The following is a 12,882-nucleotide window of genomic DNA, read 5'->3' on the forward strand; positions in this document are numbered from 1 at the left end:
TAAATATATCGTTTTTTGCCAAAGCCTTTTTTTGATCTTGAATGGACCTAACATGATCTTGAATTGGACCTATTTTTGTTTTTTGAATGGACCTAAATTAGGATTGTCATAGTTTCTTCTATGTAAATGAACAATATAATATCAAAGAATTTTTTTTAATAGTACAACTATACTACTGTTATTTATTAATAGGACACAAGGTTGAACAGCTTTTACCTTTCTTATACTCTGTTAGAAAGGTATAAAAGTCGGTTGAAAAATTTGAAATCGGTCACAGTCGCCGAGGGTCTTGTTTTTATGTCAGCCCAACAATTGAAGAATGTTTCAGTGACTTGATATGCGTTGTGTATGTATCTGTGTGTGACATTTGTATATTGGGAACTAGCTGACCCGACAAACTTCGTATTGCCACAAATTAACCTGTGTTGTACATAAATCATGAATCTCGGATGATCTTTGTCACAATCTCGAGTTTTGCAAGCCCCCCAGTGGGCGGCGCTTCCGACGGCGGGTCACCGGCAACACTCGCGACCGTCTCGTCCTGAATGATCTAGTGTTACTATAGATAGTTTTTGTGGTCTTGTATTGACTAATGTTTTATGGAAGAGTCTCGAATTTCTCGAGTTCGATTAGTTTTTGAGTTTCGCAAACATTTCTGTTTTATTTGTATGAGAGTCCATATCCCCCTACCACAGGGGTGAGAGGTCTCTAACTATCGTAAAAAAAATTCAAGACTCCAAAATCTCCCACATGCCAAATTTGATTCCATTTGCTTGATTAGTTCTCAAGTTATAAGGAAATTTGAATTTCATTTGTATGGGAGCTCCCCTCTTAACCTTCCTAATGCATTAGAAAAAAGTTACATATTATGCATTAAGGGTCGAAAACGACCCAAGTTTTGAAATTGCTCTCATTCATCCATTTTCAATCCGAATTTCGTTTTCTTTACCTCGTTTGAAAGCTATGGCCAAAAACTAGCATCCAAGGTATGTTGGGGAATATTTGTTGACTGATGGCCACTTCTGCGTCGGTTCCGGAACACCCACTACCAGGTCCCGGGGAACATTTTTATATTTTGAGATAATTCATTTTGCGGCACATCAAATCACATTGGTTTGATAAAATAAGATTAATGGAAGTACAATGGGAACATTTTGGACCCAAGCGGCCATTTCCTCATTGGTTCTGGAACATCCGGTACCCGGTTTTTGAGAACAATTTTAAATTTTAGGATGATTTATCTTGCGACACGTCAAATTACATCAGCTTGATAACGTAAGACTATTGAAAGTATAATAAAGACATTTTGAAGGCAAATGGCTACATCAGCATTGGTCCCGGAACATCCGGTACCCGGGTTTTGGGGCCATTTTTGTATTTTAGGATAACCCATCTTGCGACACATCAAATCACATCGGCTTGATTAAATAAGACTGATGAAAATAAAACAAGGTCATTTAGAAGCCAAATGGCCATTTTACTATCGGTTCCGGAACATCCGGTACCTGGTTCCGCGGGATATTTTTGGATTATGAAATAATTCATCTTGCGGCACATCAAATCACAACGCCTTGATCAAATAAAACAGTTACAAGAGCTATGGGGACCATTTGAAGACAAATGGCCATTTCATCATCAGTTCCGGAACATCGGGTGCACGGTTTATGAGAACATTTTTGGATAGGATAATTCATCATGCGCCACATCAAATCACATTGGCTTGATGAAATAACACTAATGGAAGTACGTTGGAAAAATTGTGGAGCCAAAATTACCATTTCACCATCGGTTCCGGACTATCCGGTATCCGGGTTTTGGGGACATTTTTGGATTACAGGGTAATTACAGGTAATTACCCCGTTTTACGGTTCATTATAAATACCGGGTACCGGATTATATGCGACTGACGCCCCATTACACTTCCATTGTTGTTATTTTATCAACGGGATGTGATTTGAGGTGCCGCATGGTGAATTATCTCAAAAGCCAAAAATGTCCCCCGTAACTGGTACCGGATGACCCAGTACCGATGGTAAAGTGGCCATTTGGCTTCTAAATGACATTGTTTTACTTCCATCAGTCTTATTTTATCAAGCCGATGTGATTTGATATGTCGCATTATGAGTTATCCTAAAATACAAAAATGTCCCCAAAAACCGGGTACCGGATGTTCCAGGACCGATGCTGATGTGGCCATTTGTCTTCAACATGTGTTTATTATACTTTCAATAGTCTTATGTTATCAATGAGATGAAATTTGACGTGCCGCAATAGAAATCATCCTAAAATTCAAAAATGGCGTCAAAAACCAGGTACCGGATGTTCCGTAACCGATGGGGAAGTGGCCATTCGGGTCCAAAATGTCCCCATTGTACTTCCACTAGTCTTATTTTATCAAGCCAATGTGATTTGATGTGCCGCAAAATGAATTATCTCAAAATATAAAAATGTTCCCCGGCACCTGGTAGTGGGTGTTCCGGAACCGACGCAGAAGTGGCCATCAGTCAACAAATATTCCCCAACATACCTTGGGTGCTAGTTTTTGGCCATATCTTTCAAACGAGGTAAAGAAAACGAAATTCGGATTGAAAATGGATGAATAAGAGCAATTTCAAAACTTGGGTCGTTTTCGACCCTTAATGCATAATATGTAACTTTTTTTGCTGTGGCTCTTCTAGAAGTCGCTGAAAGCTGAAACTCCCCCACAATGCTAATTTTCCAAAGTTAGGAAAAGTCAGAAAATTTCAAGTCTCTAGCTCGTGCCGTTACTGAGTATCAAGCTTTGTAAGTATGCCGATGGGTCGAAAACGACCCCAATGCACTAGGAAGGTTAAAAGGGGAAGGGGTCGTAATTCACCATAGAAAAAATTTATGCCATCTAAAACTCCCACATGCCAAATTTAGTTCCATTTGATTGATTAGTTCTCGAGATAAGAGGAAATTTGCATTTCATTTGTATGGAAGCTTACCCTCTTAAAGAGGAGATGGGCCATAACTCGCTTTCTAAAGAAGAGAGGGGTCTCAATTCACCATAGAAAAAAATCTTGCGTCCAAAACCACTTACATGTCAAATTTGGTTTCATTTGCTTGATTAGTTCTCGAGTTATGAGGAAATTTGTTTTTCATTTGTATAGGAGCCCCCCCCCTCTTAAAGTGGGGAAATCCATAGAAAATATACCATAGAAAATATTCTTGCCCCCAAAAACACCCACATGATAAATTTGGTTCCATTTGCTTGATTAGTTCTAGAGTTATGAGGAAATTTGTATTTCGTTTGTATGAGAGCCCCCCTCTTAAAAAGGTAAGGGGTCCTTATTCATCATAGAAATAATGGTTGCCTCCAAAAACACCCACATGCCAAATATGGTTCCATTTGCTTGATTAGTTCTCGAATTATGAGGAAATTTGTATTTCATTTGTGTAGAAGCACCCCCTCTTAAAGTTGGGAGGGGTCCTAATTCACCATAGAAAATAGTTTTGCCTCCAGAAACCTCCACATGCCAAGTTTGGTTCTATTTGCTTGATTAGTTCTCGAGTTATGAGGAAATTTGAATTTCATTTGTATGGGAGCCCCCCCTCCTAAAGTGGGTAGGGGTCCCAATTCATCATAGAAAAAATTTCTGTCTCCAAAAACACCCACGTGCCAAATTTGGTTCCATTTGCTTGATTAGTTCTCGAGTTATGAGGCAATTTGTATTTCGTTTGTATAGGAGCCCCCCCTCTTACAGTTGGGAGGGGTCCTAATTCACCATAGAAAATATTATTGCCCTCGAAAACTTTCACATGCCAAATTTGGTTTCATTTGCTTGATTAGCTCTCGAGTTATGAGGAAATTTGTATTTCATTTGTATAGGAGCCCCCCCTCCTAAAGTGAGGAGGGGTCCCAGTTCATCATAGAAAAAATTTTTGTCTCCAAAAACACCCACGTGTCAAATTTGGTTCCATTTGCTTGATTAGTTCTCGAGTTATGGGGAAATTTGTAATTCGTTTGTATAGGAGCCCCCCCTCTTAAAGTGGGGAGGGGTTCTAATTCACCATAGAAAATATTCATGCCCTAGAAAACTTTCACAAGCCAAATTTGGTTCCATTTGCTTGATTAATTCTCGAGTTATGAGGAAATTTGCATTTTATTTGTATGGGAGCCCCCCTTCCTAAAGTGGGGAGGGGTCCTTATTTATCATAGAAAAAATTTTGTCTCCAAAAACACCCACGTGCCAAATTTTGTTCCATTTGCTTGATTAGTTCTCGAGTTATGGGGAAATTTGTAATTCATTTGTGTAGAAGCACCCCCTCTTAAAGTTGGGAGGGGTCCTAATTCACCATAGAAAATAGTTTTGCCTCCAGAAACCTCCACATGCCAAGTTTGGTTCTATTTGCTTGATTAGTTCTCGAGTTATGAGGAAATTTGAATTTCATTTGTATGGGAGCCCCCCCTCCTAAAGTGGGTAGGGGTCCCAATTCATCATAGAAAAAATTTCTGTCTCCAAAAACACCCACGTGCCAAATTTGGTTCCATTTGCTTGATTAGTTCTCGAGTTATGAGGCAATTTGTATTTCGTTTGTATAGGAGCCCCCCCTCTTACAGTTGGGAGGGGTCCTAATTCACCATAGAAAATATTATTGCCCTCGAAAACTTTCACATGCCAAATTTGGTTTCATTTGCTTGATTAGCTCTCGAGTTATGAGGAAATTTGTATTTCATTTGTATAGGAGCCCCACCTCCTAAAGTGAGGAGGGGTCCCAGTTCATCATAGAAAAAATTTTTGTCTCCAAAAACACCCACGTGTCAAATTTGGTTCCATTTGCTTGATTAGTTCTCGAGTTATGGGGAAATTTGTAATTCGTTTGTATAGGAGCCCCCCCTCTTAAAGTGGGGAGGGGTTCTAATTCACCATAGAAAATATTCATGCCCTAGAAAACTTTCACAAGCCAAATTTGGTTCCATTTGCTTGATTAATTCTCGAGTTATGAGGAAATTTGCATTTTATTTGTATGGGAGCCCCCCTTCCTAAAGTGGGGAGGGGTCCTTATTTATCATAGAAAAAATTTTGTCTCCAAAAACACCCACGTGCCAAATTTTGTTCCATTTGCTTGATTAGTTCTCGAGTTATGAGGAAATTTGTATTTCGTTTGTATAGGAGCCCCCCCTCTTAAAGTGGGAAGGGGTCCTTATTCACCAGAGAAAATATTCTTGCCCTCGAAAACTTCCACATGCCAACTTTTGTTCCATTTGCTTGATTAGTTTTTCAGTTATGAGGAAATTTGTATTTCATGTGTATAGGATACCCCCTCCTAAAACGGGGAGGGGTCCCAATTCATCATAGAAAAAATTTTTGTCTCCAAAAACAACCACATGCCAAATTTGGTTCCATTTGCTTAATTACTTCTCGAGTTATGAGGAAAATTGTGTTTCTTTGGTACAGGAGCCCCCCTCTTAAAGTGGGGAGGGGTCCTAATTTACTATAGAAAATATTCTTGCCCTCGAAAACCTTCACATGCCAAATTTGGTTCCATTTGCTTGATTAGTTCTCGAGTTATGAGGAAATTTGTATGGAAGCCCCCCCTTTTAAAGAGGAGAGGAGTTGTAATTCCCCTTATAAAGAGGGGAGGGGTCTCAATTTACCATAGAATAAATTCTTGTCACCGAATTTGTGTTTCATTTGTATGGGAGCCCCCCAGTGGGAGTGGGGGGAGGGGTTTCTAACCATCACTAAAACCTTTCCTGGCCCCAAAAACCCTCTACATGCATATTTTCATGCCGATTGGTTCAGTAGTTTTCGATTCTATAAGGAACATACGGACAGACAGACAGACAGACAGACAGACAGACAGAAATCCTTCTTTATAGGTATAGATTTATTTATTATTACCTGTTGTTAAGATATAGTTGAAACGATTTCCACGTCAAAAAAAATTATGTCGCCTATTAGTTTCAAAAATTTAAACCATTCATTAAAAATATGTAATATAACTTGTATTAAACGTAGTTTATCAAATACAGTGGGGTTCGAGTTTTTATTTAGTGACTGCATATTTCGAAAGATCAGACTTTTACTGACGTAGGAATACGTCTTACTGCAAAGTATCTAAAGGTTTGCGAGAGCCCCTGTCGAACATTTTGAATATAAAGCCGTTGCAATCGTGAAAAATTCGTTAATTAGTGGTAATTATTCAATTTTTGACACATTTATATGCAATTTTTTCAGTTAAAAAATGGTCTAGATTTTGCCACGGTTTCGATTTGGGCAACATAGGCGACACGCATTTGTTGTCAAATTCGAAAGCGTTCTGGTGCTTGAAAAAATTAGACTTGGTAATTCTACTAGGTTTAAAGGTAAGGTTAGATACTAGGTTTTAATTTTAAATGATAGTCGATGAAGAACTGTACCAGGTAGAAAATAGGAAGTTTCAAAAATGAATATTTTAGATCTCAGGCTCACTTAATTTCGGTGGACAAGGAGGTATTAATTTTGTCACAAGTCAGAGGGGAGAGGTGCTTAAAGAAAACTTTACATCCTCCAAGAAAAAAATCAGAGGGGTTGTGTATAAGATACAACCACGGATGACGTAGTACAACGTTAGTCCGGTTGCATGATTTTGAATATTTTACTAAACTGATTTTTAATCTATCTGTCAATCGACCAAAAGGTGATGTGAAGTCAACCTGCTTACTTATCGGCGGAATATAAGGCCTTTGCAAAATATTTTTTAAGTTTTTGTTACCCCCCCCCCCCCCTCTTTGGAAATTGGCTTGAAAAATCGGGGGCTAAAAAAAATTTGTAGGATATGAGTATAAAATCAGCCTGAAAAACTCGAAAAATGAGTGTACTTAACACTTCTAGCACGAAACAGAAATGGAAATTCGAATTCGGAGTTTCCGAAAATCGTCCAACAAAAATTCTCTCATTTTTGTCTTCTTTTCGTACATTTTTGCATGGAAAATAATAACGTATATATTAAAAGCATAAACAGATTTGGTTTTCACGCTTAAACTTTAAATAAAAATGCTTCAAACCCATGTTTTTTGCTCGATTAAAAAATTCACTTTGTTACCCTCCCCCCCCCCTTAGTGTCCCAACACCGGAAGGACAAAAACTTTATAAAATATTTGTAATGGCCTAATTTTACTTTATTCTGAGCCTCATAATTATTTTAACTAAACTATTTAGAAAATTATCAAATACAATATTATTTTTTTAGGCATATCCAGTTCGAAAATGGTCCAGATATTGATCCAAATTTTATATTTTTTGCACCATATCATTATCCAGGCCTTTACCTAATTTCTAAATCCTCAATTGACGCACAGATGATTTTATTGCCAAACCGGGTAATTTTGTAGGACGGTTGGCCATCACAAAGTTTCACGAGGGTGAGGAAGTTGGCGTTATCAACCATCAGAAGTGGCTACTTCTTTTTACTCAGGCGAGTCTGATTTTGTGACTACAGGATCCGGTTGAATTTTATTGGCCTTAGGGTTTTCGGTCAGCGCGCTAAAGGTGTTTTGCAGCTTTGGTATATGCTTGATTAACGTGTTTAAACTATTTCTCATTTGAGTTTTGTCAAAACTAAAACTTACAGCAAAACTTTTTGCTGTATTTATATGGAAAATACAGGACGTTATTTGTCCATGAGAAAAAATTTTTGATTCCAACCATTTTTACGATGTTGCCCGTAGATAGTTAAGCAGGGATAACCACTTTAAATAGAGTTTGGAATATTAGCTTCGTAACTCAATTCGAAGTTCCAATATTAGAGTTTCCTATACAATAAAGCTATATATAAATCTTCAGAATTGTATTCTCAAATAACTTGTTTCATTCTTCTGTGCATTACTTTTAATGATACAAGAATTGTCCCGTTTAGCATAATTTGGGATTTCTTTTTACATAGAGCGAACGAATTGGGAAAATTTTACTCTACTTATATAGATTACTCATATAGATTATAAAGATTACACTTTTGCTTCGTGCTAAAACAAATACGTAAAATCCAATTGAAAAATTTAAGTGTAACTGGTTTTGTGCTAAATGCAAATGAAGCAAAAATAGCTCTTTTTTAAGGGGCATAGTACCTTTTACACCATATTTTTTGCCTAATTTCAAATAATTTTTTCTCGATAACGCGAAAGACAAATTGAATCGGGTTTTTTTGCATTCGAAGCATTGCATTTTATACTAATATTTGCAATTTTGTTTTCATAAGGGAACCTCTTCCCCTTGCCCCTACGGCTCCTTGAAGATAGTCGTTCAAAAAAACCATGAATTGCGGTACCATGGATTGGCGCTGGGGGGCTTATCCGAATTGAAAAATTCCAAAACGACATGAAAGAACATTAAATTATCTCGTGTATTATCCATCCTTTTTTAGAATTCGAACACATAACAAAATGGCGGACATTGAAACATAAAAGTATGGTTTTAAGCGAAAAACTTGACTTTAAACATTTCTAAAAAATACAAAAATTACCGAAGTGGAGCTATCGACGGTTTATGATTCCAAACTTTATGGTTTCGGCAGGACAGTCAAACACATATGATCAAAATGTTAATCTTTCGAAATAATCAGTAAAAAAATTTAGGTTTTAAAAAATTGAAAAGGTACTATGCCCCCTTAACAGAAGGCAGTTAGTATCCCTCTTATCTTTTGATCCATTTTATCTTTTAATCAAAAAAATTAAAATTTTTGTTAAATACTGAGAATAATATTTTTTTTTTTTTTTTTTTTTGAAACGATGATTCTACAATTGATGAAGGGACGGTAAGGGAAAGTAATGAAGAAGGATTTTTTCCGGGGATGAAGGGGAAGGGTGGAAAGGAAGGGGGATGTAATAGGTAGCTATGCTTAACAAGTTGTCGTTGTGACTCCTATCTTTTGTCCAATGCTGGATAGTGCATGGGTCGAACCAAGCTGTAATCAGAGATTATAACCGGATTTGAACCCACAACAGCTGCCAGGGCAAAACTAGAGGGAACAATGTACAGTACAAACACTATGAAGCAACTACGAAAAAGGATGAGTGATAGTTAGTTTTATCAATATAATTAAGTTTTTATTCAGGCTATAAATCAAGCCTACTTTCAATATCCCGTGCTTATAGATTAATTATAAACGGAGATACTATAGTGACAACAAGCAGTTTCAATGAATATACAACGACGAGATCGTTAGTGGTAGGCAATGATAGCTACCGTCAGTGATGTCTCGAAGCGCAAAACTAGGTCCATTCAAAAATCAATACCAGGTACATTCAAGATAAAAAAAGGGGGTTAACATTTTTAAGGAATTTGAAGATTTTACTGGTTTTACTGAACTTTTAAATACCTAAATTGACATTACACATATTTTAGCATCATTTTAGGAGTATTGTTTTATTTCAAACCAGAAGGGTTCCGGGTAGTAACAGTTTGAAAATACTCTATGGTGACTGCCAAAACGCTGAAAAACAGCTACTTTTAAATGCGCGGCAATAAAGTGGTTTTAATCTAATTTTAGTATATTTACGTTCAGAAATGATTAAAGATAAACATAAAAGCTAAATACAGTACAAAGACTTGATAATTATATCCTAAAATTCTTATTTAAAAATAGGTCCATTCAAGATCAGAATTCGACTAGGTCCATTCAAAATCATTTGCCCTACCAACTACTATCTTCCATGACCGTAATATGTACACTCCCCAAAATAGAACAAAAGACGTAAATGATATTATCCCCTGGAAAAGGCACCAATGAAGTGTCGAAACGTCAGGAAAACATCAAACCTAAGTCTTGATAAATTTCTCTGAAGACTGCCCTGCCAAATATCACTAGTTATAAATTTCTGGGTTCTGTATTTGGAAACACAATATTAAAAATGTGATTAAAGTGTTGTTTTCTACCATATTTGCCCCATGGACAAGTCAGAAAGTATTGCTTGAAATCATCGTTTCATTCCACGTATGTAACTGGGATGAGGAAAATTAGCATTCATTACTTGTTTCCAACAGTTTACGAGCAGACTAGTGTCATCACAACAATCGATCCAACGCACGATGATGTCGCTGACTGTTGGTTCAGATGTGCTCCAAAGTCTTGCTTTTTAGTTTTTAGTAGCAAAACCCTTTGTGTTGTCCTTCGCGCAAAATCACTAAGCCGCAAAAATAAACATCCACCTTTCTCGGTCACGATCAGCCAGCAGCGGTCAGGTCTTGGGACCGAATGATAAATTCAAACAGAACCGAAGAATGCCAACACGGCCACGGTGGGATGGATGCCGGCCAACAGCCAGCGAGCGTTACAGTGAGTGAGGATGCTTCACTGCTGTGTTGTATGCACAGCTATTACAAATTCCTAATGGTGGCAGACAGGGTGGTGTATATTTTTCAAATTTTTAGCGTATCCGTCGTTTTTTTCTAACCTCTAAAATTTTACCCGCACACACACCTGAACAACGGCGAACGCGGAATACCATGTGATTTTAGCAGCGCGCGGTTCGGCCGTATTCGCCGAAACACACCCGTCCGTCAGCCACCAGGCGGAATCGCGTCATCTTGGCGTGTATACAGACTCACCTACGCGTGTGGATACATACATCAAACAGAGGCGGAACAGAAACAACCGTTCATCGTCAGCCGTTCGGTAGCGGTGGGTGCTGCTGCTGCTGCTATCGATTCGAGCTGAAGCGTAGCGCAAATTGCCGGTCGAAATCAGTCGGTCGCAGATCGTAAACGCATCCAATAGTGTGCCCAGGTTCTACCGTGCGTTGTTGAGAGCGATTGTTTGACGCGTTCTGCTCGGAGATTTCCTTTCGTCGAAGGTTCGGTCAATGTTGAAAGCCACATGTGTTTTGCCGTCGTTACGGTCCTTCGATTGTTTTCATAGTCGCGCGTATAGCCGAATGAGTCACAGTTGTGGTTGAAAGTTAGAGCAAAAAAAAACAACAAATCACTAAAAAAAACCACACACCCCGGAAGGGTGTTAGAGGAAGCTGTGGAGGTGTTTTTGTGTGCAATTGTGTTGAGTGACAACTAACGGTTGTTAATCTAGCGGTAATGTTAATATAACTGCCATTCAGAAGCAAGTGAGCAAGAGCGCATTTGCTCAATTAGTGTTTTTAGTGCTGAACAACGAAGCGAAATAAACAATAATAATAATAACAACAACAACACCAACAAAACCAACGCCACAGCACAGCGCAGCGGACGAAACTAGGAATATCAAGTGCAGATTTCGTAATACCAGCGAAGTCTGGTGTTAAAAATAAACCCTACATTCAACAGCCAAGCCCCATAAAAGTGAGTGTAGAATGAATTTATTAGTGGTCCAGCATGTTGTGTATGTGTGTTTTTGTCTGTGTGCTATTTGTTTGTACTAGCAAGTATCTATCGTGTATTTATAACACCTCCACGAACGGTCCATTCAACCAAGGTTATCGATTTCAAATTGATCTGAAGGGATGTAATAGAATTTACATTAAACGGGCGGCACAAACGTGTCATAACACCGTTATTTAGAATGGTCTTTATTTTTATTTTACTTTACACTTTGCTGAGTGGTTGTTTATGAACCAATATAAAAAATCAGAACGTTTAGTTACCGTTGTGGGAAATCTATGCTTAGATTGTATTTTTGTGTATCAGTATCAGACATAATATTCTAGACTAAAGACAGGTGCAAAATTTAACAAAATTTGATTGAAGAAAATATCTGCTGACTTCAAAAATTGGACATCCGACTCCACGAAGTGTGAAAAACTAAACTAACGAATGAAAATCAAAACATCCGCTGCCAAGCAGAACGATTAATATGTATTGTTGTTATTCTTTCGAAATTGATTACACTCCAGCTCCAGGAAAACTAGAGCCAATTTATTGTTTCTCTTAGAAACCAATCATAAACTAAACAGTGGTTTCGACTCGACTTCTGAGTATTCGCTGAACAAAAAACTTGCATTGAGCATCAGTTAGTTAATTATGCATCTTCCGTTATTCAGTCAGCCGGTTCTGTTGCGCTTTTGCATAAATTTTGATTTGATCATCGTGTGAACTTAGTCATCGTTTCGATAGAAATTTTTCCCGGTAGACAAAACTGTGAGTTCTGAGTATAAAGTGAGATTGTCACATCTCATCAAATAACATATTAAAAGCATACTGCTGTCCCTGTAAGTAAAAAAGCAAAGCCTGGGTGCTTCATTCCGTTATCGAAACTTGGCCTTCTGTTTTTATACGACAGACTTCGCAGCCAGCTGTTAGAGTATCGGACAACTGCAGGGCCAGTCGCTTCGATCCTATTGGCTCTAACAGCCTCCCCCAGTCGATATTCGAACATACGACGGCTGGCTTATTAGGCCAGCATCACACCTCGAGACCAACTGCGAGGTCCCTGTAAGTAAGCTACTATTTTTTCCCGTTTTCCAGTTTTGTAGAATTGTCAATCTTGTAGCCATCCAGAAGACAAGAAAATGTGCCAACACATGATCGCGAAATTACTGCTGGGAAAGTTTAAGCCGTTAGATTTCGCTCCTATGTCGCACTTCTTTGGTCGCTGACTGGCGTGTACCGCGTATGATTTCTCCTCTTAATTGCGGTCATTGTACGGTTGTATTAAGTGATTAAAAAAGCCTAATGTAAGCTACAATACGATGCCGTAAATTACGTTGAACCATGCTGTATCTAATTTCGGTTTTTTCGGTGCTTTATTGGAAGCATTTTTGCAATATTTTAAGGAAATCTGGCCAATGCGATTACAAAAGCTGATTTTTGGGAGCTCACCGTTTTAAAATTCTCCGCAGCTAGTTTCTAAACTGGTTGGATAATGCCTAACATAAACTACATTGTGGTTCTTAGCCTCTTATACAACAGCTCCCATCCCTACCGCCTAGTGGTACCAGCCAGAAAACGA

General features: G+C 38.2%; 1 protein-coding gene across 3 annotated transcripts in view; it reads left to right on the plus strand.

Moving 5' to 3' along the window:
- Positions 1-12,882, plus strand: part of LOC128744465 (uncharacterized) — a 77,187-nt gene that overhangs the window by 22,552 nt on the left and 41,753 nt on the right. Inside the window, exon 1 of one of the 3 annotated variants that reach the window (XM_053841499.1) lies at positions 10,617-11,276. The exons of the other annotated variants lie outside the window; for them this stretch is intronic. The gene's annotated coding sequence lies outside the window, so the exon portion shown is untranslated. Of the gene's footprint in view, positions 1-10,616; positions 11,277-12,882 lie in introns of those variants that run through there. 3 annotated transcript variants of the gene reach the window in all.

Source organism: Sabethes cyaneus, chromosome 3 (assembly GCF_943734655.1).
Source record: "Sabethes cyaneus chromosome 3, idSabCyanKW18_F2, whole genome shotgun sequence".
Taxonomy (NCBI): domain Eukaryota; kingdom Metazoa; phylum Arthropoda; class Insecta; order Diptera; family Culicidae; genus Sabethes; species Sabethes cyaneus.